At 34.5% G+C, this 25245-nt stretch overlaps 1 pseudogene; it reads left to right on the top strand.

Moving 5' to 3' along the window:
* The first annotated feature begins 5842 nt into the window (after positions 1-5842).
* LOC127104231 (cellulose synthase-like protein H1) lies at positions 5843-24333 on the top strand (annotated as a pseudogene).
* Positions 24334-25245: the final 912 nt, after the last annotated feature.

The raw sequence follows: 25245 nt of genomic DNA on the forward strand, positions 1-25245 counted from the left end.
GCAACATTCCAAATGCAAAAGGATTTGTCCAATGGCAACATTTCTAAGATCAAGTTATTGTAATTTAAGCTTTCATCTAATACAAGTATTGGGATCCACTTGAATTCATCTGATACATGGTCTTGATGCAACTATTATTTTGATCTTATGCCTAATACCTTATTTTGAGCAAAAATCAAGGAGTATTCCATCTGGCACCTGAGAAGACAAAGAAGACTCCTAGCTATGGCATTGCTTGTTTGGATGTGACCATATTTATTTGATGTCTTGCTCTTCATATTGCTAATTGCTTGTGGATATTTTCTTGATTCAAAGTCCAAAGGGAAAGTGGGTTTTCTATATGGCATTCTTGTCTGTTGGATTGCATCCTATTGGTCAGATCTTTTCAACTCTTAACTTTTAATTGTATGCTTAGGATTAGTCTTTTCATCTCCTTCCACTTCTTAAATTTCAAAATCTCTCCCCCTTTTCAAAAACCTTCTTTGCTTGTGATTTCAAAACTTAGACCTTATTTCAAATTAGAAACTTTGGCCTTATGCCATTGCAATTTTAAACTCTTTTCTTAATCGGATTTGTAAATGAACTTAACAATATTGACTTAAAATTTCAAAAGACAAAAAGAACTAACACCCATTCAAAATTTTGGGTCCTTTGTGCCTCTTTCAACTTAAATTTTGATTAAAAGCAACCCATTCATTTTGAAATTGATTCCACGAACTACGAGGTTTTGATCCCTCATTTTTATGGTGGTACATAGGCACAAGTCCGAAGGTCATGTCAAACACAAAATTATAATCAATAAATTTTTTCTCATCCCCGCACTCTATTTTGTTTCAAACATAATTTTATACCAAAAACATAGACACACATAAAAAAGGGCTCCTTAGGAGTACCTAGGACACTTTGGGTGCTAACACCTTCCCTCTGTATAACCAACCCTCTTACCTGTAATCTCTGGAATTTTATTAGTTTTGATTTGAAAACTTCTTATCTTTGGATTTTGTTCGTACTTTTCCCTTTTCCCTTTGGAAATAATAAAAGCGTGGTGGCGACTCTGGTTTTATCGACGTTAAGCTTATCCATAGCTTGATGGTCATGAATTTACCGCTACAGTTGGCTCAAAACTTCAGTGATTTTTGGTTAATGTTTTCTTTTCCTGGAAGTGAGGTCGGGAACAGGTGACATGTCTTCTTCTTCAGAATCTACTACAATAGGAGCTTCTGTTGTTTTGGTTTGGATTTTTGATGGAGTGAGAGGAGGTTTTAGAGCAACCTGAATGAAAATACTGAAGTATTAATACCATTATGTGTAACCAAGAGTAATGGGTAAGACAAAGTTGTACCTTTGTGGGTTTGTTTCCTCTCTTAGTCTTTGTTTTGACTGGCCTTTTGATTATTGGCTTCTTGGGTGGAACCCCGATGGCTAAAAGGAAAACAACATAGAGTAGTTATTATAAGCTAAGGGTGAATATCCTAAAAGAGGGGTATGATTTAAAAAACCTCCAATGTCACACATTCATATATGTCTGATTCGATGCGAACATCTTCGATCCCTATATGAAGATGCCCTTTGAAGCTGTCTAGAGTGTGCTTAGTTGCAACCACCCGCTGGGCTTTTTTCTGTGACTGTTGTCGAAGGATTTTAATGGAGTACCCATAGATAAACCTGTCTGGAAATGGAGGGGAAATGGTCACTCCAAAGTCGACATTTGGCAGTCGAGGAAACTTTGGAGGAAACAATTCAAAAGCCATTTCGTAGCGTTTCTCAAGAGGAATGTACAAAGGGATTTTTAAAGTTTCCATTTTCTTTGAAAAATTTTCCTTTAGTGTGAAAGTTGCTTCGTGGATGGTTCGACTAAGGTCATCGGGCCTATAGGCAGTTTCAAAGTAATTCTGGAATGCTTGAATTTCTTTGATGAGCGTGTGAGTACCTTTCTTGGTCATTTCCTACACAGAAAGGAAAGCTTTATCAATGTGTTGGATAAAAGAGGGAACATCATAAAATTCTTCAGTATAATATTCGTTCCACCATCTCCCAAATCCTCGAGTATAGAGAAAGCTAGGCTCTAAGTTGACAGGGGTAAGTTGTATCCTGCCAGTATATCTAGCCATCTGTTTGAGAGTGGTGGATTCATTGTGGATTGCGTTGTAGAGGAGAAGGCGGTCTTTTTTGTCATACAAACACTTTTTGGGAGCCGAAATTAACCCAAACTGTCGAGCCACAAGATTAGGCTGATAGGCAATCAAAGTGACCTGGATCTTTGAAGGGTTTAATCGAAGGGTTAAAATTTTGGGAGTCAAAAGTGCCTCCCAAATCAGAAGAGATTATGTCTCTTGTTTTTTGGAAGGAGATGGAAAGGCCCTTGTGAACTAATTTGGACCACACTTCCTGGCTACGAAGGGGTCCATGCTCGACGTGAATACATAGCGCTTGGAGAACATCATGACATAGCGCATGAAGGTTGGTCGAAGAGCTTGCCCTTTCTCATTGGGGGTTAGTTGGGCCAATCGAATTCATTTAACACCTTTATTCTTTACTTCTTTAGCTTCTTCATCAACGAGGCGTCTGTTGGGAAGACTTGCCTCGAAAGTGGCATTGAGCCAGAGTTGTAGTAGCCAAAAGGGACCATAGAGAAGAAGTTTTCCTTTTCCTCCCAAGTTCTTTAGTTGAGTGACTCCATCATTAATGGTTCATAAAGACTTTCTCAGATCATTTCGCTTAAACAAACGTCACATCCAACATGCAATTGGTTCGCCAGAGTAAGGTGCTTCTTGGCGACCTGTAGGGATTTCGAGCAAAAGACGGAATGGGATAACCACAAAGCTAAGAAAGAACTGTATTCCACATCAGAAAAAGTGTCGTTATCCTTGTCATGGTAGTGTGCGACGTGCGTCGAATATGCTGCCCTAGAGGTGGAAAAGGCTATAGTGTCCTCATAATCAATATCAGGATCGTATGTGTTTCCAGTAGGTTTTAGCCCTGTGATAGCGGCTAGGTCAAAGAGAGTTGGTGTGATCATACCACATGGAAGGTGGAAGGTGTAATGTGTGCTATCCCAAAAGTACAACTAAGAGACTAACAGAGATGGGTTATACTCTAAGCCTACTTTCGGCAGCATTATCAAGTCATAAATCCCCATATCTTTCCAAATTTGGGCTTTGACTTTATCTATATTTTTTACCCATTCTATGTAATCGGTTGGGTCTTTAAATGAGGGAGTGGCACGAAAAACCCTAAAGCCATTGTTCATAAATCTTAAATTTATGGTTTCGTCTGTTTTGGGTTCTTCAGCAGTAGTTGGTTCAACCCTGAGTTTCTTGGCTTGCCCTATGGGTTTACATTTGTGATAAGTAGGGAAGTATTCCTTAAGCTTACTAAAATCAATATCTAAATCGGGAAGAGGTCTAAATAACGCATTGTTTTTACCAGAAACAGAAATGGGAATAAGTACTTGAGAGGCGGAAATCCTACGTTGTTCTTCAGTTTTTGGTTTTGGGATATATTGTTGGTTGCCCACCATTACTAGACCAGATAATGTAGCGATAGAAGGTAGTTCTAAAATCTTCTTGGGAGTTTTTGATTTGACAGACACTTTGGTGACTTTACTTATGTCCTTGGAAGTTTTTATTGAGGTTGCCATTGTTGTTAAGTTTTGAAGGAAATGAGAAAGTCTGGGTTTGCTTGAAGGTTTTTTGAAAAAATGAAAAGTTAGAGTGTTTGGAGATTTCAGAAAGTGTAAAAAATGGAATTGATATGAGGTGTGTCTTTTATAAGCATTTTTGGAAGGAAAAACGGTTCAAATCAACATTAATGTTTGACAAGTTATTGGGACACGTGTCTTTCCTGGATTATGCGTTGAAGAAGTTGTAATTAATGCCTAAACCCATATTCTCCTAGGGTCTAGGAAACGTGATGATTAAAAAGATTTGGGTATAGGCTTAAAAGACGTTGTTTGGAAAAGAGTAATGATGACTTTGATGTCATAAGACATCTGGGAGAAGCTGGAAAGTTTTTTTGTAACATTAGGATATTAGTGACATGCAAGAATTGTCTAAGGCATTGAAGCTCGTTCTCAAAAAATGCCTTTTTCTTCGATGTGTCAAAAATGACATTTTTGGGGGGTAATTTGTTAGCTCCTAATTTCGACACCTATATAAATTAAGAGAGTGGAGTTCCCTGTGAAGATGTTTCGACTAGATCAGATATTTGGGAGTTCTAGTCGAAGATGCCTTGATGAGAGGATTAAGATGCAACAAGGACTTAGAAATATATTTAGTGTTTGAAGACGTGTTTGACGAGAAATTCAAACTCAAATAAAGGAGGGAACTCTAGTTATTATCTAACTGATGAAGATACACGTGGAGCATAGTGGATAGTTGCATCCATGTAAAGCATCATTTGTCTCGATATGGTAGAAAGGTCGTTAGAAGCGGTTATTTAGATTAGTAAAAATAAGAGGTATTAGTGCTAGGATCGTGTGTGTTCAAAGTGTGTACAAAATCTGTAAAATTTACAAAGTATCCATGTGTAGAGAAATAGTAAATTGCGAAAAGTACGTTTAATTTACACCATTGTCATTTACTTTGAAGTAATTCAATTCATGTTTTATTTCCAGAAATATCTCTTTATTTAAAGGATTTATATTTGTTGCCATTTATCTTGGTTAAATTGTAATTCCTTGTTTCGAAGCAGGTTGCTCGACAGAGCAAGGAAGTGTACAACCACCTACTGTTTTAAGTAGTGTTAGCTATTTTGGGCTTTTATAATTTTGGATTTTTATAGTTTTGGGTTTTGGCTTGAGGTCCAAGTTAACCTAAATCTATAAATATAGGGATTAACCCTTATTTTCATATAGAAGTTAATAGAGCATTCATAACATTGTATTCACACTATTTTGCAGTTGCAAAGTGAATAAGAAGTTTTCCACAGTTTGTGGGCAGAGAGAAACTCTGCAGAATTATATTACTCTTCTCCTTCATCGTTCTATACACTCTCTCTTTCTCCATTGTTCCTTTCTTTTCATTGCTATTGTAGGGGTAATAATAATCTTGTTCATCAAGATTGATTGAAATTCTCCATAGGTTTGGGGGGATTTCTAACATCTGGTATCAAGAGCTCCGGTTGAAACGATTCGTGGGAAGAAAACCACCATGGCAACGAATCATCCAAACAGGCATTTTCCAGCAAATCTTCTTATTCTCAAGAACAACAATTATGAGAATTGGTGCAAGCAGATAAAGATTGTGTTTTGTTATCAAGATCTTTGGGATCTTATGATGAAAGGAGTAGAAACGCTTGCAAAAGCCGCAACATATCAAGAAAAGGTTGCACATAAAGAATTGAAGAAGAAAGATTGTAAAGCTCTCTTAGAATCCATCAATGTGTTGATGCAGATAACTTTGAAAAGGGTAGTGATGTGGAGTCAGCAAAAGAAGCATGGGAAATTCTGGAGAAATCGTTTGGAGGCACTGAGAAGGTGAAAGAGGTGAGGTTACAAACTCACAAAAGAAAGTATGAATTGCTTCAGATGGAAGACAGTGAAAGCATAACTGATTTCTTCACCAAGGTTATGAAATGGATGAATCAAATCAAGGTATGTGGAGAAGTGTTGACATCAAGGCTGTTGTTGGAAAGATCTTGAGGTCGTTGGCTCCAAAGTTCGACCATGTGGTAGTAGCCATAGAAGAGTCGAAAGATTTATCAAAATTGACAAAGGAAGAGCTTAAAGGGATGCTTGAATCTCATGAACAAAGAATGGCTGAAAGAGTTGCAGGAAAGTCGAAGAGTGATATGACTTTGCAGGCTCAATTAGCAAAAGAAAGAAAAGGCAAAGAAAGCTGGAATGGAAACAAAGGCAGAGGAGGTTACAATAATTCGACTAGTTGAAATCAGCAAGAAGGAAAGTGGTCGAATCAGAGAAAACCCTGGAACAAAGGCAACCAAAAAGGTGGTGTTGCAGGTAGAGGAAGAGGTGGTGGTCAAAAGGCAGACAAGATTCACATTCAGTGTTACAATTGTCAAAGGTATGGTCACTATTCTAGTGATTGTCCAGAAAAGCAAAAGAATCAAGAAACTTATGTAAAGCTGGCGAAACATGAAGAAGAAGAGACATTGCTGATGGTTACAACAAGAGAAGAAGAGAGATTCAAGGACCAGTGGTACTTGGACTCAGGATGCTCATCACACATGTCTGGAAGAAAAGATTGGTTTTTCAACATAAAGCCCTCAATGGAGAACATGGTGAAATTTTCAAATGACAACACTCTAGCAGCTGAAGGTGTTGGTGACGTTCTGATTATGAGGAAAGATGGCAAGAGGTCAGTAATTTCAAATGTGTTGTACATACCGGGCATGAAGAGTAATTTGCTCATCATAGGACAGTTGGTCGAAAAGAACTACAAGGTGTTGATCAAAGACAAGATGATGAGTGTTCTTAACTCAAATGGAAGGTTGATCTTGAAGGCTCCAATGTATCAAAATAGAACCTTCAAGATTGAACTAAATGTGATGGAGCATAAGTGTCTTGCAACAACAGCCATCAGAGATGAATGGATGTGGCATTACAGACTTGGTCATCTCAATTTCAAAGACATCAGAGATTTGAAGATAAGAAATATGGTTTCAGGATTACCAGAAATCGGCATTCCAAACGAAGTGTGTGAAGAATGTGTGCAGGCAAAGCAGCATAAGAACAACTTCAGTAAGGATGCAAGAAGAAAGTCGAAGGAAGTTATTGAAGTCATATACTCTGATGTATGTGGTCCTCTCCAGGTGGATTCAATTGGAGGTAAAAAAATACTTTGTTACATTCATAGATGATTTCAGTCGAAAACTATGGTCTTGCCTGATCCAAAAGAAAAGTGAAGTGATCGAGGTATTTTTGAAGTTTAAATATATGGTCGAAAGATAGAGCGATCGAAAGATCAAGATTTTGAGAACTGATGGTGGTGGAGAATATGTGTCTAAATACTTCGATGCATTATGTATGAAAGAAGGGATTATGCATGAGGTGGTGTCATCCTACACTCCACAGCAGAATGGAGTCGCAGAAAGGAATAACAGAACCATTATGAATATGGTTAGAAGTATGTTGAAAGGCAAGCATTTACCCAAAGAATTATAGGGAGAAGTTGTGTCGATTGCGACATATATCCTAAACAGATGTCTGACGAAGAAGCTAGAAGGAATCACACCAGAAGAATGTTGGTCTGGTGTCAAGCCTAGCTTGAGTCATCTGAGGGTGTTTAGATTTATAGCACATATACATGTATCAAATCAGTTGAGAAGAAAACTTGATGACAAGTTTAGTCATTTGATCCTGATAGGATATCATTCGACTAGAGGACATAAGTTGTTCGACCCAGTGAATAAGCAAGTAGTGATCAGCAGGGACCTTATCATAGATGAGCTTAAGAAGTGGGATTGGACTGAGAATGTCAAGAAAGATTCAATAAGAATCTTTTGTGATGAACCAGCTAGTGAAGTCGAAAGAGAAGTTCGACAGGAAGAAGTCAGAGGTGAAGCAAGTACAAGTAGACCTCAAAGAACGAGACACATGCCTGCAAGGTTGCAAGAATGTGTGATTACATCAGATGATGTGGTCGATGAAGAAGGTGAGTTGGTACATTATTCTTTCTACGCAAATGTCGAACTTGTCAATATAGTTGAGGCATTGAAAGATTCGAAGTGGATGAAAGTAATGGACGAAGAACTGAAGTCAATCGAAGTCAATAACATTTTGTTACTTATCGAATTTCCCCAAGACAAGAAGGAAATCGATGTGAAGTGGGTATACAAGGTGAAGTTAAACCCCAAAGGAGAAGTGACTCGACACAAGGTGAGACTTGTGGCGAAAGGATTTCTTTAGAAATAAGGAATCGACTTCGATGAAGTTTTTGCACCTGTTAGGATCAAAAAAATCAGGTTGGTTGTTGGTCTAGAAAACATGAACAATTGGCAGATGTGTCAGATGGATGTGAGATGTGCATTCCTTAATGTCCCCTTAGAAGAAGAAGTTTATGTTTCACAACCAGTTGGGTTTGTGAAACATGGCGAAGAAAGAAAGGTTTACAGGCTGCATAAAACCCTATACGGACTTAAACAAGCTCCAAGAGTTTGGAACAAGAAGATAGATGACTTTCTAAGGGAGAAGGAATTTGTGAAGTGCACAAGTGAACATGGAGTATATGTAAGAAGAAGCATGAATGAATTGCTTATACTATATCTCTATGTCGGTGATTTGTTGATAACAGGTAGCTGCAACAAAGAGATCGAAGACTTCAAAGGTGATCTCAACAAGGAATATGAAATGTCAGATTTAGGTGATATTTCATATTTCCTTGGCATCGAATTCTACAAGAATGGTAGAGGTTTGATGATGCATCAAAGAAGGTATGTAGGTCGAAGTGTTCATAAGGCTAAGAGCTATAATGAATGTAGATAGTTTAGATACAATGAATTAGGTGGTATGTTGGATTGTAATTCATTGTGTCGAAGCAGGTTGCTCGACATAGCAAGGAAGTGTACAACCACCTAGTGTGTTAAGTAGTGTTAGCTATTTTGGGATTTTATAATTTTGGGTTTTTATAGTTTTGGGCTTTGACTTGAGGTCCAAGTTAACATAAATTTATAAATAGAGGGAGTAACCCTTATTTTCATATAGAAGTGAATAGAGAATTCATAACATTGTATTCACACTATTTTGCAGTTGCAAAGTGAATAAGAAGTTTCCACAGTTTGTGGACAGAGAGAAACTCTGCAGAATTATATTACTCTTCTCCTTAATCGTTCTATACACTCTCTCTTTCTCCATTATTCCTTTATTTTCATTGCTATTATGTGGGTAATAACAATCTTGTTCATAAAGATTGATTGAAATTCTCCATAGGTTTTGGGGGATTTCCAACAATCTTCGTTTCTACAACATTCTCTTTACTTTATGTTGTTCGTCTCTTTCTTGAGTATTTTCACGAATTACTATCATTAAACATTGTCGAAGTGTTTATGTTCATTAGAATTCACTTTAACAAATAATTAGCACATGTTCTAGGAACAATCTGATTGATCCTGTAAGTAACCAAATTTAGTAATTTGGAAGATCATCGCTTGTTTACCAATTTTCAATGGTAAACAATAATAAATATTGATATTGTATACACTCTAATTATTTTTTTAGTGACTTATATTTTAAGAAATAATGAATAAAAAAATTATAGTTAATGTATAATAGTTATTCTAATTTTTTGGTGACATTATTAATAATTAATAATATTCATTAAATTTAATGACACTTATTTATGTGTATGACTTAACAAATCATAAAAAAAAAATTTAAAAAACACTAAATTTAATTAATAACAAATATTAGACGTGTTAACATAAAGATATAAATAAACTAATCCACGCAGATAAAAAAAACAAGGAACACATGTTAGTAATATAGAAGAGGAGGTAGAGAAAGCACTGAAAAGAATGAGTAATAGTAAGGTGTTTGGATCAGACATCATATCTATTGAAGTATGAAATTTTTTTGGAGATAGAAGTATTGAGTGACTCACCAAAGTCTTTAATTAAATTATGAGGGTAAAATGCATGATGGAGGAATAGAGAAGAAACATCTTAGTTCCAATCTATAAGAACAAATGGGATATACAAAATTGTGTAAACTATAAAGGGAATAAGCTTATGAGTCATACCATGATATGGGAAAGAGTGATTGAATGGAAATTAAGAAAATAGACTCAAGTCTCTGAGAATCAATTTGATTTTATGCCTAGAAGATCGACCATAGAAGTGATTTATCTATTATAGCGTGTGATGGAGGAGTATCGGATCAACCCATAAGACTTGCACTTAATTTTTATTGACTTTCAGAAAGAATGTGATAGAGTTCCTAGAGAGATTTTGTGGAAATCCCTATAGAAGAAAAGGGTTAGAATTTCATATATTCGAGTTATCCAAGATATGTATGAGGGGGTATCGACTAGTGTACGGACACAAGGTGGAGAGACAGACAATTTTCCCATTACAATTAGTTTGCATCAAGGCCTAAGCTTCTACCTTTTTATCTTAATTTTGGATGTACTCACGAAACAGATTCAAGAGCTAGCACCTAGATGCATGCATTCTGCAAGTGATATAGTTCTTCTTGAAGAGTCGAAGGATGATTTAAATGAGATGTTGGAAACTAGCAAACGAGAATTAAAAACACATAATTTTTACCTAAGTAGAAGTAAGACAAAGTACATGGAATGTAAGTGTAGACAAATACTAAGTGTTTCTAACCTAGAGGTGAAAGTTGGAGACCATATTAATTCTCAAGTAACATCATTTAAATATCTTGAGTTCATGATACAAAATAATGCAGAAATGAAAGGTATACAAACCATTGAATTCAAGTTGAATGGTTGAAATGGAGAATGGCATCAGGTGTTTTATGTAATGCAAAGATATCGCTCAAGTTGAAGGGAAAGTTTTATCGGACTCTAGTAAGACATGCGATTTTGTACGAGACAGAATGTTGGGCGGTTAAAAATCAACATGAGAATAAAGTGAGTGTATGAGAGATAAGGATTATGTAATGGATGTGTGGTAAGACTCAACATGATAGATTTAGAAATGAAAATATTATACAGAGTATCGGGGTAGCATCTATAGCGGAGAAGATGGTGGAAAATAGACTTAGGTGATTTGGACATGTATATAGAAGATTGGTAGATTCTGTAGTAAGGAGGGTATATCATATGGAGAGATGGAAAATAACTAGAGGAGTGGGAAGACCAAGAAAGACTATCAAATAAGTTATTAAAAAAGATATCGAGATTAATGATTTAGATAAAAACAAGATCATTGATAAAATATTAAGGCAAAAGTTGATTTATATATCCGACCTCATTTAGTTGGTAAGACTTAGCTGTTGTTGTTGGTGATCTCTTTTATAAAATTTTATAAGAGATTTAATAATTATAAACTTTCTGACCAATTAGAATATTGTCAATAGAATGTTCATTTTGAATAGAACTGGTATGTGTAGATTGAACCTAGATCCACATTGAATGTGAGTGTGGATATTGATGTTGTTTGTTATTTTTATTTGAAATTTTATAATATTTATGTTTTTGGTGAGATTTTTCTATTTTAAATTTAAACAATTTTAATTTTCTTATCACATTTTGAGATATCTAGGGTTTTGGTGAGATTTTTCTATTTCAAATTGAAACCGTTTTAATCTTCTTATCACATTTTGAGATAGGAAAATTAATGACATGTAAATTATATTTTTCATTTCTAAAATTTCACAAAAGTTTTTTTATTAGATAGTTTCACAAACGAAGCATCATTTAAAAATAAATATATTATCCAATTTAAATACAAAAAATATCAGAGAATATTATTTAAATTTAAAATAAAGAAATAAAAAATGTGACATGAATCAAATAAATATGACACGTAAGCTTAAAAGTTAATAGCCATGTATGGAAAATTTTGCATACAAATTGAGTTTGGCATTGTGGAGTCAGGTACCATACTCACAAACGCCAAACCAAACGTGACTAAGTATCATACTAATTCCAAATTGGTTCAATTATTTGCCTGTCATTATATTTTGTACTCACTCTACATAGCCCAAAATTTACAACTAATTCGTAGTCTTTTAATATTTAAAATAATTGTGACCAAGCAAATAACTCTCCGTTTTTGGATGAGAAAATCACCATACTTACACAGAGGTTTTGAAACATGTAACTGTAGCTTTCTTTAAGTGTTATAGTGAGTCTCAAAACTTTTGATTCATGAAATTAATCTTTAAGGTTATATGGGAGAACAAGGAGATGGTTTAAGATGCATTGCCACATTTGATCTACTTATCTAGAGAGAAGAGGCCAAAACAACCACATCATTTCAAAGCGGGTGCCATGAATGTTTTGGTAAATTTTATACATCCTTAATTCATTACTAAATAATGGAATTTGTTTATATGAGTAATCATAGCTTATTATAAACACTTAACTTAAGCTCCTCGAGTTATATCCAGACAAGAGTTTCTGGGTTGATTACCAATGCATCTTTCATATTAAACGTCGATTGTGACATGTTTGTAAACAATCCAAAAATTATTCAGAATGTGATGTGCAATTTGTTTGATTCAAAAGGAGAAAAACAAGTTGCTTTTGTTCGATGTCCTCAACAATTCTATGCTACATTTAAAGATGATTTTTTTTTTAAATCAGATGGTCATTTTGTATAAGGTAATATATGAAACCATAAAATACAAAATAAATTGTCGCTACATTAATTTGATCACATTTTTAAATAACACATGCAGTACCTTGGAGTTGGATTAGCATAACTTCAAGGACTTTTCTACGGGTGGAACAAATTATTTTCATGGAAGAAAAGTTATATGGAAAAATGATACGCACATATTAACTTAAATCTCTTTTAAAGATTTATATTTGATCCAATTGCACTTTTTTTTATAGCACACACAAAAACTATTCTATTTTTTATATCGAAGTTTTTGTTAATCAAATATCATTCTAGTTAGAAAAAACAGTACCAGAATTAAATTCCCCTGTATAGGGAAAAGTCTTAAGGTGAGAGAGATAATATTAGAATAAGAATATTATACTTTTTCTCCCCTCTTTCATTTATCTGTCATTCCTTTTATAGAGTAGGGATCCACAATTACATTCTAATAGAAGGATCTAGAGACACTTGTCCTTATCCTTCAAAAATAAAACAAAATTCTAAATTATTGTTTGTTCTTATCCTTTTGCAGGACAGCTGTTGACAGCTTACAGTACCAAAATCCAGCTCAATACTAGTACTATTGGATGCTTAATCAGGAATTCTTCAAGTGATAAACCTAATGGGCTTTTGTATCTTCCTTTCTGACTTACGAACAGGCCCATGTTGTGTTGTTTTAGTAAGCCCAGTTAGACTTTTCTGAACTGTTTCCTTTGGCTTTGTAACATTACCGTACCCATTGAGACAAATCTTGTCCTCAAGATTAAAGTGCGGAAATTTCGATGTCAGTTCACAAGTGCTTTCCCACGTGGCCTCAGATGCTGGATGTCCTTCCCATTGGATCAAAACCTCGGTGATTTCATTGTTGATGGTGCGATGGTTCAAAACGGCGAAGGGGTTAGGGGTCGCCGGCGGAAAAGCGTCTAGATCCGGTAATGGAGCGGTTTGGGTAGTAGGGGTTCCCTGACAAAGTTTGAGTAGAGAAACGTGAAATACAGGGTGGATTCGTGAAGCCTTGGGGAGATCCAATTCATAAGCCACAGAACCAATCTTCTTGATGATCCGGAACGGCCCAAAGTAACGTTTCGCGAGTTTCTGAGAAGATCGTTGGTGGACAGAGCTTTGGCGATAAGGCTGAAGTTTTAGGAAAACCCATTGGTCTACTGCAAAGGATTTGTCCTTCCTATGACGATTTGCCTGTTGAACCATCCGATTTCTAGCTCTGGTAAGGTTTTCCTTTAAAACTCTGAGGATTCTGGATTTGTTAGACAAAATCTCATCTAATGATTGAATGTTGGATTTTCCTGCAGGATATGGTAACAAGGATGGAGGTTTTCGACCATAAAGTGCTTCGAAAGGCGTCATGCCGATTGAAGAATGGAATGAAGTGTTGTACCAAAACTCGGCAAGGGAGAGAAAACGTGTCCACAACTTAGGTTCTTCGCTGACAAAACACCTAAGGTAAGTTTCCAAACACCTATTCAAAACTTCTGTCTGACCATCTGATTGTGGATGGTATGAGCTGCTAAAGTGTAATGTTGTGCCCAGGTGTTTGAAGAGAGAACGCCAAAATTGGCTCACGAAAATACGGTCCCGATCGCTGACAATGGTTTTGGGGGCACCATGAAGCTTGTAGATTTCAGAAATGAAAGTTGGGGCTAGGGATGCTGCTGTAAAACTTGTGGGGAGCGCTATGAAGTGAGAAAATTTGGTGAGACGATCTACGATGACCCAGATGGCAGTTTTGTTATTGGAACATGGAAGATGGGTGATGAAATCCATCGAGATATCGTCCCATACTTGTTGAGGTAATGGTAAAGGTTGCAAAAGACCATAGGGGGCATGAGTATTATACTTGTTGTGTTGACAAATGTGACAAGCATTAACAAACGTTTTGACATCTTTATGCATTCCAGGCCAATAAAAGGAAGCGGACAAACGAGCAAGGGTGGCTTGAATGCCGGAGTGGCCACCTAGAGGAGATGCATGGAATTCTGTTAGCAGTGAGGAAATGAGCCCTGATTCTGTAGGTATGAATAATTTGTCTTTGAAGTAGAGCAAATCTGCCTTAACTGTGAATTTCTGCTGCATGAGTTGATCTTCCGATGCTTTCTTTAACAGCTTCTGACCTGCAGGGTTAGTCAAGAAAAATTTTTGCAATTTGGAAATAACAAGGGAGCAGGGGGAACTAATCATGGCACAAATTTCTGCAACTGGTGGCTCATTTACTCGCGATAATGCATCTGCGACAACATTCTCTTTACCAGGTTTGTAATGGATCTCATAGCTATAGCCAACTAATTTAGTCAACCATTTTTGTTGTTCGGGTGTTTGGATGGTTTGGGTCATGAGGTTTTTGAGGCTTTTGTGGTCAGTGTAAATTTTGAAGGTGGATCCTAATAGGTATTGTCTCCATTTTTTTATTGCTTCAGTTAAAGCATATAGAGCTCACGCACGTATGTGGAGGACGAACTCAGTCTGGGGCACAACTTTTTGCTAAAGAAGGCTAAGGGTCGGGAGTTCTGAGATAACACAGCGCCTATGGCAGTGTTTGAAGCATCTGTGGTTACTTCAAAATGCTGCTCGAAATCTGGAAGGGTAAGTGCTGGTAGTTTTGCCATTGCTTGTTTTAATTTCTCGAAAGCTGTGGCTGCGGTGTCTGTCCATACGAAAGCGTTAGCTTTGAGTAAATCCGTAAGAGGGCTAGCTATCGCTGCGTAATTTAGGACAAAGCGTCTGTAGAATCCAGTTAGACCCAGGAATGCGCGAAGGCCTGTGATATTTTTAGGTGTTGGCCAGGCAGTCATGACTTGGATTTTAGTTGGGTCAGCTTGTACACTACTGTTTGTGATGGTATGCCCTAAGTAGTCAACAGAGTGCACACCAAATTGGCATTTTGCTAGCTTGGCAAAAAATTTATGGGTAGATAGGATGGACAGAACTTGGTGTAGGTGAGTAAGGTGAGTTTCCCATGAGGGACTGTATACAAGGATGTCATCAAAGAAAACAAGCGCAAATTTGCGCAAGAATGGTCGAAGAAGGTCATTCATGGCAGCTTGGAAAGTAGAGGGGGCGTTAGAAAGACCAAAGGGCATAACGAGGAACTCGTAATGCCCATCAAAAGTGCGAAATCCTGTTTTATGGATGTCTTCTAGGACCAATCTGATTTGGTGATATCCCGAACGGAGGTCTATTTTTGAGAAGAATATCGCACCATGCAACTCATCTAAGAGTTCGTCAATAGTGGGAATGGGGAATCGGTCTTTGATGGTGATGGTGTTTAAGGCTCTGTAGTCGACATAAAAACGCCAAGTGCCGTCCTTTTTCTTGACCAATAGTACCGGGGACGAGTAAGGGCTAGTGCTTGGTTGGATGATACCATCTTGAAGCATTTCTGAAATGAGTTTTGTCATAGCGTCTTTTTGGTAATGGGGGTATCGGTATGGTTTGATGTTGATGGGTTGGGTGTTGGGGTTTAGATGTATGTGGTGATCGTGTGGTCTTGTTGGTGGAAGAGTTTTTGGTTTGTCAAAAATGTGGGAAAATTGAAGGAGTAGTTGTTGTATATCTGGGTGACAGTTGAGGATAAAGTTGTCCCGGTCTGTTGAATCATTTTGTGCATGAGTTATGGTAGATTGGGTGAGGGGTATCATGGTAACCGAGTGGAATGTGGCCACTGAGTGTGTGTGTATCATTCTGTTAAGTTGGTGGATGGATGCGGGAGTGGCAAGTTGTAGTTTGGTGCCGGTGATTGTAAGTTGTGTATTTTGGTGGTGGAATTGCATTGAGGGGACGGAGAAATCAGAGATAAAGGGTCCTAGTGTTTGCAGCCATTGGACTCCTAGGACTAGGTCTGCCCCTTGAATTGGTAGTACATAGAGAGGGATTGTGAAAAGATGGTTTTGAATCATTAATGGTGTATCCATACATAGGCCGGAACAATGCAAGTATTCACCATTTCCAACCATGACAGGGAAAGATGGGAAATTGTGAATGGGTAGGTGTAGGAATGTTGCAATTCTAGGTTGTATAATGTTGTGGGAGCTTCCTGAGTCAACTAGGACAGTGAGATTGTGGCCATAAATGGAGGCAGTGAAACGAAGGGTGCGTGGAGATGGTTGGCCGGTGGCTGCCTGTAATGAAAGTTGAATGGAATCTGGGGCTGTTTCAGATTCGGTTTCCGTAGGAAATGCAGGTGAATCATGGGTTTCAACAGGGGTGGAAGTGGGGTCAGTTGTGTCGGTTAGGGTTAAATGTTCTTCATCTGTGAGTAAAAGCAAGAAGGGTTTTGTTTTGCAGCGGTGACCGGGATGGAAACGTTCATCGCAATTGAAACAAAGGCCTTGGGATTTTCGTTGTTGCATTTCCGTTGGGTTTAGACGGCGTATTGGAATATGTTGTTGTGGGTCTGGTGGTTTTGGTAAAGTAGGAGTGAAAGGAGTGGGTAACAGTGGTGGTTTAGAAAACTTAGAGGGGTTAGTTTGGTAAGGTCGGGAAGCAAGTGTTTTTGATTCGATTAGTTTTGCCAAGCCAATAGCTTGCGATATGCTGGTGGGTTGGTGGATAGCTAACTCATTTTGAATATGATTTTTCAAACCAGAAATGAAACAATCAATTATAGCGGTAGGTGAAAGACCGTTTACCCTGTTGCAGAGGCGTTCAAATTCTCTTTGGTAATCTGTCACTGTTGTTGTTTGTTTGAGTTTAAACAATGCTTGTTGATGGTTGTCATAAGCAGAGGGACCAAAACGGACCTCCAAAGCCTTAATGAAAGCATCCCATGTCGACAATAGAAGGTTGTGAAACATCCATTGATACCATCCAAGGGCATCACCTTGCATATAACCTGCTACATGAGCCAAGCGTTGGTGGTTGGGAATGGAGTAGTGGGTGAAAAATTGGTTAGCTTGAAAAATCCAATCAAGTGGGTTATTTCCATCAAATGGTGACAGACGTAATTTTGGGGGTTTGATTGTAGGTTCTTGGTTATTGTTTGAGCCACTATTGGAATGTCGGTTGTTACTAGGGGTAGGGGTAGATATTTGTGAGTGAAGGGTTTGAATTGAGGTGAGATAACTTTCATGGCGGTGGTCTTGTTGTTCACGAAAAGATGTAAAAGCTGCTGCTAAATTGTTGACAGATTCCTGCAATTGCTGCAGTGATGGTGGTTCAGGTGGTTGTTGTCGGGGAGGCATGATGTAAGCAAATGAGAGCACCAAATTGTTAGAAAAAACAGTACCAGAATTAAATTCCCCTGTATAGGGAAAAGTCTTAAGGTGAGAGAGATAATATTAGAATAAGAATATTATACTTTTTCTCCCCTCTTTCATTTATCTGTCATTCCCTTTATAGAGTAGGGATCCACAATTACATTCTAGTAGAAGGATCTAGAGACACTTGTCCTTATCCTTCAAAAATAAAACAAAATTCTAAATTATTGTTTGTTCTTATCCTTTTGCAGGACAGCTGTTGACAGCTTACAGTACCAAAATCCAGCTCAATACTAGTACTATTGGATGCTTAATCAGGAATTCTTCAAGTGATAAACCTAATGGGCTTTTGTATCTTCCTTTCTGACTTACGAACAGGCCCATGTTGTGTTGTTTTAGTAAGCCCAGTTAGACTTTTCTGAACTGTTTCCTTTGGCTTTGTAACAGTTACTTTTAGATAAAGTTGCCAGGATCTAAAGTACGTTATGTTTTACACGTAGGATCAAATAAATTATCAAAGATGGAGTTAAAAGAAAAACTCGGAGCTTCCAACAAACTTAACAAATTAACAAAATTATGTTTTACACATAGGGTCAAACAAATTATCAAAGGAGGAGTTAAAAGAAAAATTCGGAGCTTCCAACAAACTTAACAAATTAACGAAATCAGTTGTTCATGCTTTGGAAGGGAGAACAAATTCTCCTAGTAACATTAATGTTTAAAAAACAGTTGAAGATGCTAGTCAAGTTGCTAGTTATGAATATGAATATGTGAGATAAACAGGTTTGTCGCACAAATTTATTATTTAACATATATTCTCTATGTAGCATCGACGTCTTTGAAAAAGGTGTGTCAGTGTCGGTGTCTGACAACACCAACTCTTGTGGAATTAAAAGTTTCTATGAATTTATGGAATTTTAAATTGGTTGAATGTATGGATCAATAATCGAAAATGTCTTAACTGGACTGATAATGCACGACAAAGGTTGGAGATCATAATTATGTACACCAGATCCACTTGCTTTCACAAGTTATGCTCCAACTGGAACGTCACAATAGAAGAGATGGGCAATAGGAATGCTTGAAATATTCTTTAGCAAAGATTGTCCATTTTTGTACCATATTTGCTAAACTTTGATTTAGTGAATTCTTAACTTATATTAGGATCATTAATTGAGGCTTCAACTCATTTGTATGCTACTCTTATCTCATTTCTTCTTGCATCATTACCAACTCCTATTTATTGTCAAAGGTGAGTTATAAAAATACACACATACCTATCAATGTTACTGCTACACAAAGTCGTTTTAAAGTTTTTGAGACTCTATGTAGATAAGTCTCGGCTAGACCATGACAAAACAATTATAGGCTATATTTAATCATGGTTTAACAGTGATAAATATTTTATGAGACCGTGTTCAGCTACGATTTAACCTTGAAATTTTTTAGACATTGTGCGGTTGCCCGCTTAGCACGCCTTCAAAGACTACAGAGGTTCGTCTTCAAAGATGTGCAAGACGGACTACTGGATAGGGTCCAAATCCTATTATGGTTAAATCGTGGCTAAATAAAATTCTATAAAATATTTTTCACGATTAAATTGTGGCTAAACAGAACCTCTGATAATTTTGCCGCAGTTGAACTGTAGCTGACCTACACGTGATGTCTAAAAGTTTAAGACGACCTTGATGCTAGTGCTACATATAGAAAGACTTTTGACGACATAATAACACACTCTTTTGTTTTGTTTGATTTTAGGATCAGGAAAATATATATTCCTATAACATTAGTTGTGATTTATAATGTATACACTATATATGAATATTTGACTTCACATATGACAATTAGAGCATGGTGGAACAGTCAAAGAATGTCAATAATAACACCTATGAATGCTGGATTCAGTGGATTTATTACAATATTACTAAAATTATTGGGAATATCTAGCACTGCTTTTGACATAACAAAGAAGGATCTTTCCCTGTTTAGCGACGATACACACGATAAGAATGTTTGCAGACACACATTCCACAAGTCGTTGATATTTTTGTCGGGAACTACTGTCTTGTTGTTGCAATTGACATCAATATTTATCAAACTATTGGGGTTTCAAAAGCAAGGATTAAGGGGGAATCATGAAAGTGGAATGGTTGAAATGTTGTGTAGTGTGTATTTGATCATATGTTACTGGCCATTTCTTAGAGGATTGTTTGAGACAGGAAAATATGGGATTCCTTTGTCTACAATATGCAAAGGAGGAACTTTGACATGTTTGTTTTTCTATCTATGTAAAAGAACAGTTTTTCGATTGATATATGTTTTTCCCTGTAAAAAATAATTTGTGAAACCAATCTTGCCACTTAAAAATTCTATCGTTTTAGATCTTAGAGAAAAATTACTCAACAAAAACGCCTATACGGCGCACTGACTTAAATTTTTTAAATTTTGTTCAAATTATAAAATATATATAAAATCAACTAAAAATTTTCCACCAAGAAAAATATATATAATCAACTAAAACTTTCCCACCATGAAAAATATATATAATAGTCATCTACTAGTGCGATGCAAGAATATCTTTTATTAAAATATTATTTTATAAAATTATATTTTAATTATTATTATTTTACAAAATAATTTTCAATAAATCGATATGAATTTAGTTTTTATATTTGATGTGTTTTGTTTAAAATATTAGCTGTTTTGATAAATTATTTGATCATTTAAAAATAATTACATCAAACTAATAAATAATTAAAATAGATCACTTACATTTTATATATATCACATTCTCAATAAGCACATAGTTAGAGTTATAAGTAGAATTATAAAGTCAAAACCGAGTTCAACCCTATGCTACTCTTGTCTGATTTAAATTAAATTAAATATGTTTAAAAAGTTTTATTTTATAATATAAAATGAAATTTGTTTGAATTAAATTAAATAAATTAAATTAAATTAAATTAAAAATACTCTTAAGTATGCATTTAGTAAAAGAACATTTATTTTATAATATAATATAAGTATTTTATTTATATAAGAATTTTAAATAAAAAAAAGTAATCTATTATAAATAAATTGTCGCTACATTAATTTAATCCCATTTTAAAATAACACATGCAGTACCTTGGAGTTGGATTAGCAGAACTTCAAGGAATTTTCTACTCGTAGAACAAACTGTTTTCATGAAAGAAAAGTTATATATATGGTCTTTCTCCTGATGATGACGGAAAAAATGATATGCACATATTAACTTAAATCTCTTTTAAAGATTTATATTTGGTCTAATTGCAATTTTTTTATTTCTTTTTTCATCACACACACAAAAATTATTTTATTTTTTATATCGAAGTTTTTGTTAATTAAATATCACTCTAATTGAACTTGCATGCGCATGTTACTTCTTGTTCTAAATAAAGTTGTTAGGATTTAAAATACGTTATGTTTTACACGTAGGGTCAAACAAATTATCAAAGGAGGAGTTAAAAGAAAAACTCGGAGCTTCCAACAAACTTAAGAAACTTACGAAATCAGTTGTTCATGCTTTGGAAAGGAGAACAAATTCTCCAAGTAACATTAATGTTAAAAAAACAGTTAAAGATGCTAGTCAGGTCGCTAGTTATGAATATGAATATGTGGGATAAACAGGTTTGTCACACAAATTTATTATTTAACATATATTTTTGATGTAGGACCGACTTTTTTGAAAAATATGTGTCAGTGTCGGTGTCTGACAACACCAACTCTTGTGGAATTAAAATTTTCTATGAATTTATGGAATTTTAAATTGGTTGAATGTATGGATAAATAATAGGAATTTTTTTTAACTGAACTGATAATGCAAGAAAAAGGTTGGAGATCAGACCAGATCCAATTACTTTCACAAGTTATGCTCCAACTAGTATGCCACAACAGAAGAGATGGGCAACAGGAATGCTTGAGATCTTCTTTAGCAAACATTGTCCATTTTTGTACCATATTTGCTAAACTTTGATTTAGTGAAATCTTAGCTTATATATGGATAATTAATTGAGACTTCAACCCTATGCTACTCTTGTCTCATTGCTTATTCACTAATAAAGAAATAACATTAAAATTATTGATTCAATATCTATTTTATTAAAAAGACATAAAATTTATAAACAATAGCAATTTTATAATTAAAATAAAAAATTTAATTATAATATTAATCATTAATATCCCATTTTTAAAAAATCGAGTGTCAAATCTACATTACTTTTATTACAAATAAATGTTTCAATCTAAAATACCGGTTTTTAAGAAAAATAAGTCTAAAATAATAAAATGATTAAAAACACACACACACACACATATATATATATATATATATATATATATATATATATATATATATATATATATATATATATATATATATATATATATATATATATATATATATATATATATATATATATATAAATATTAAATGTGATACTAAAATTTAAGTTTGTACCTAATTTGATTTGGAAAAATTATCTACATAATAAATAAATAATTAAAACTATATATATAATAAATAAATAATTAAAATTGCCACTAAAATTTAGAAAAGTCCGCTGGTAAAACTCACGCTTGTAACATATATTAAGATTTCACGACCATTACATCATCTCTCTCAATTCTTCTCTCAAACAATCAAATTTGAAAAATTCTCTCAAAAAATGTTCAAAATCAATTTTTTTTATCTAAATCAATGTTGAATAATCACAAATGTAATCCCTTTCTTTTAGGTTTCAATCGAATTAGAATCGGTGTTCCCTTCCGCTTGGCACAGTCCTATCAAGATCCTTGTGGTATGTCCTTTGACTTATAATTATTTTTCTTAAACTCTCACACTAATTTAGTTAGTTTTGTTTAATTTGTGTTGTCTGAAAATAAAATTTCATATCCCTTTGATTTAAAGTTATAAATCTATTATTTAATATTGAATATGTTATTTGATATTTTTTCTAGGTAGTATTTAGTATTTACGATGATTAGTTCTTAAGCAATGATAACATATTTTGATTTTCATTCTAATCTGGTTTACTAATTTGAAATCTATTTGTCATGGATTATGATAATTATTTTATTTTGATTTGTTTTTGTAATGAAGTTTCATTTTGTTCGCCATATATCTAATGTCCGAAGTATTCTAACGAAAAGAAGAAAGGAATTATCAATTTGAACCAACACGCGAGGTATGAAGTTTTAAACATGGTTATGCAAAATATTCATGTTTAAACCTCCTTTTTGAATTGACATATGATATTTAATATTTTATTTTCTTTATTGGGTCAAATAAATTTTTTTCCAATCATTTCATATTTGTAGTAAAAAATTATATAGATAAAAAGTTTATGAAATCCCTCGTCTTGTTCATGTTGAGCTTTTAAACATGGTTATGCAAAAATTTCATAAAAATTATATAAAAATAAGTTCCATAAATTTATTTGACATATTATTATAAAAAATTGAAATTATTAATAAAAATTAAAAGAAGATTATCAAACGATTGAAATAAATTTTATAGAAATAAGTTCTATAAATTTGTTAGAAATAAAATTATTAATAAAAAATTTACAAAAATTATATAGAAATAAGTTACATAAATTTGTTAGAAATAAATTTTTAACATGCAAAATTATTTATGAAATTAAAACTATCAGACCTACCAAAAAAGTTATGATTATCAATTTGTTATAAAATTTAATCAACTTTAACATGAGAAATTTAATCATTTAACTATAAAAGTTATCATTATCAATGTGTTATAAATTTTTAACATGCAAAAATTTTTTTTGAAATTTTTTTGTTAGTTAAATAAAATTTAATCAACTTTAATTGTTATATAATTAATGAAAAGATAATATTATTCTACCAATACTATTTAAAATTCTTATTAATGGGAAGACAATACAATTCTTACTAATAAACTAGCATTTAGATTTGTATTGTTATCTTCAATTTCTACTAATAAATTATTGTTTTTATTTTTATTTGTATCTATACTTGTTAATTTCTACATGTTTAACTTATTTATTGGGCAGAAAAATTATTTAAAAATTTAAATATATTTTTACATTTATTTTTAATAAATGTATCTAAAATTCTCTTTAAGGTTTAATTAAAACCTCAACTATTTTATTTATTTATTTATTTAGTTTTGAGTTTTATATACAAAATTTTGAGTTAATATGATCCTTAATAAAAATAAAATTTCATATAATAAATAAAAGTTCACAAATAATTCAATTAAAAAAATTAAAATTAAAATTGTAAGGTTAAATAAATAATATCTAATTTTCTTTTTCAATAATGAATTATTTTTTCACATTTATTTTATATATAGTTGTGGAGAAAGAAAAATATAGAAGCGTGGAACATTTAACTTACACACTATTTAATATAGCAATGAAAATTTTCATATTTTAATTAATCACACATATTTGATCTTAATTATTGTCTAATTAAAAAAAGAATTAAATAGAAATCATTTGATGCATGTAGAGCAAACTTTTCAGGTCCTAGAAGCTGGACAATTTTTTCTCAAGCAATCCAAGTGCTTATTTGCTCAACGTTAGATTGAATATTTGGGGCATATTGTGTCATAACAGGGGTCGAACCAGTCCGGGAAAAGGTTGCAGCAATTCAACTATGGCCCAAACCTACTACTATCAAAGCTCTCCGCGGTTTTCTGGGATTAACAGGTTTTTATCGTCGTTTCATCAAAGGTTATGCAACCATTGCTGCTTCTTTGACTCAATTGCTAAAAAAGGATCAATTTGGATGGTCACCTGAAGCGCAATTAGCATTCGATGGTCTCAAACATGCTGTTAGTCATGCACCAGTATTGGTTCTTCCAAATTAGTTTGCCATTTACTGTTGAAACGGATGCTTCTGGAATTGGTATGGGGGCTGTGTTGTCCCAACAGAACCACCCAATTGCCTTCTTTAGCAAACCTTTTTGTCCTAAAATGATGTGAGCTTCAACATATGTGCGTGAACTCTTTGCCATTACCTCCGCTGTTAAGAAATGGCGTCAATACCTATTGGGTCATTCATTTGTCATTCTCACTGATCATCGAAGTTTGAAAGAACTCATGTCTCAGATTATTCAAACCCCAGAGCAACAAATGTACATGTCGCGTTTGATTGGGTATGATTACACGATTCAATACCGTTCTGGCAAAACTAACGTTGTGGCTGATGCTCTTTCTTGCATACCAGAGGTGACTTCTGCCGAATTCCTCTTCTTGTTTGTGCCCAATTTCTCTTTTTTAAAATCCCTGAAGAAGGAACTTTTATAACAACCCGAGTTCAACACCAAACTACAACAAATTCACGCCAACCCCACTAGTAGTCCAGATTTTAAGGTGGCTCATGATCTGATTAATTACAAGGAGCGAATATGGTACCTCAAACCACTCCTTTCATCCAACTTTTACTTGAGGAGTTCCACAAAACCCCCACAGGCGGTCATATGGGCGCTACCAAAACATTGGCACGCATCAGCCCCAATTTTTTCTGGACAGGAATCAGGGAGGATGTACAACGTTATGTTCTTACTTGTTTGGATTGTCAACATTCCAAATATGAAACAAAGAAGGCAACTGGTTATTGTGTCCTTTACCTCTCCCACATGCTCCTTGGGAGGATTTGTCCTTAGATTTCATTGTTGGATTACCTGCGTATCAAGGTCACACGACAATTCTCGTAGTAGTTGACCGATTTTCCAAGGGTGTGCATTTAGGCATGTTGCAACCCCATTACACGGCTTACA

Source organism: Lathyrus oleraceus, chromosome 7 (genome assembly GCF_024323335.1).
Source record: "Lathyrus oleraceus cultivar Zhongwan6 chromosome 7, CAAS_Psat_ZW6_1.0, whole genome shotgun sequence".
Lineage (NCBI taxonomy): Eukaryota > Viridiplantae > Streptophyta > Magnoliopsida > Fabales > Fabaceae > Lathyrus > Lathyrus oleraceus.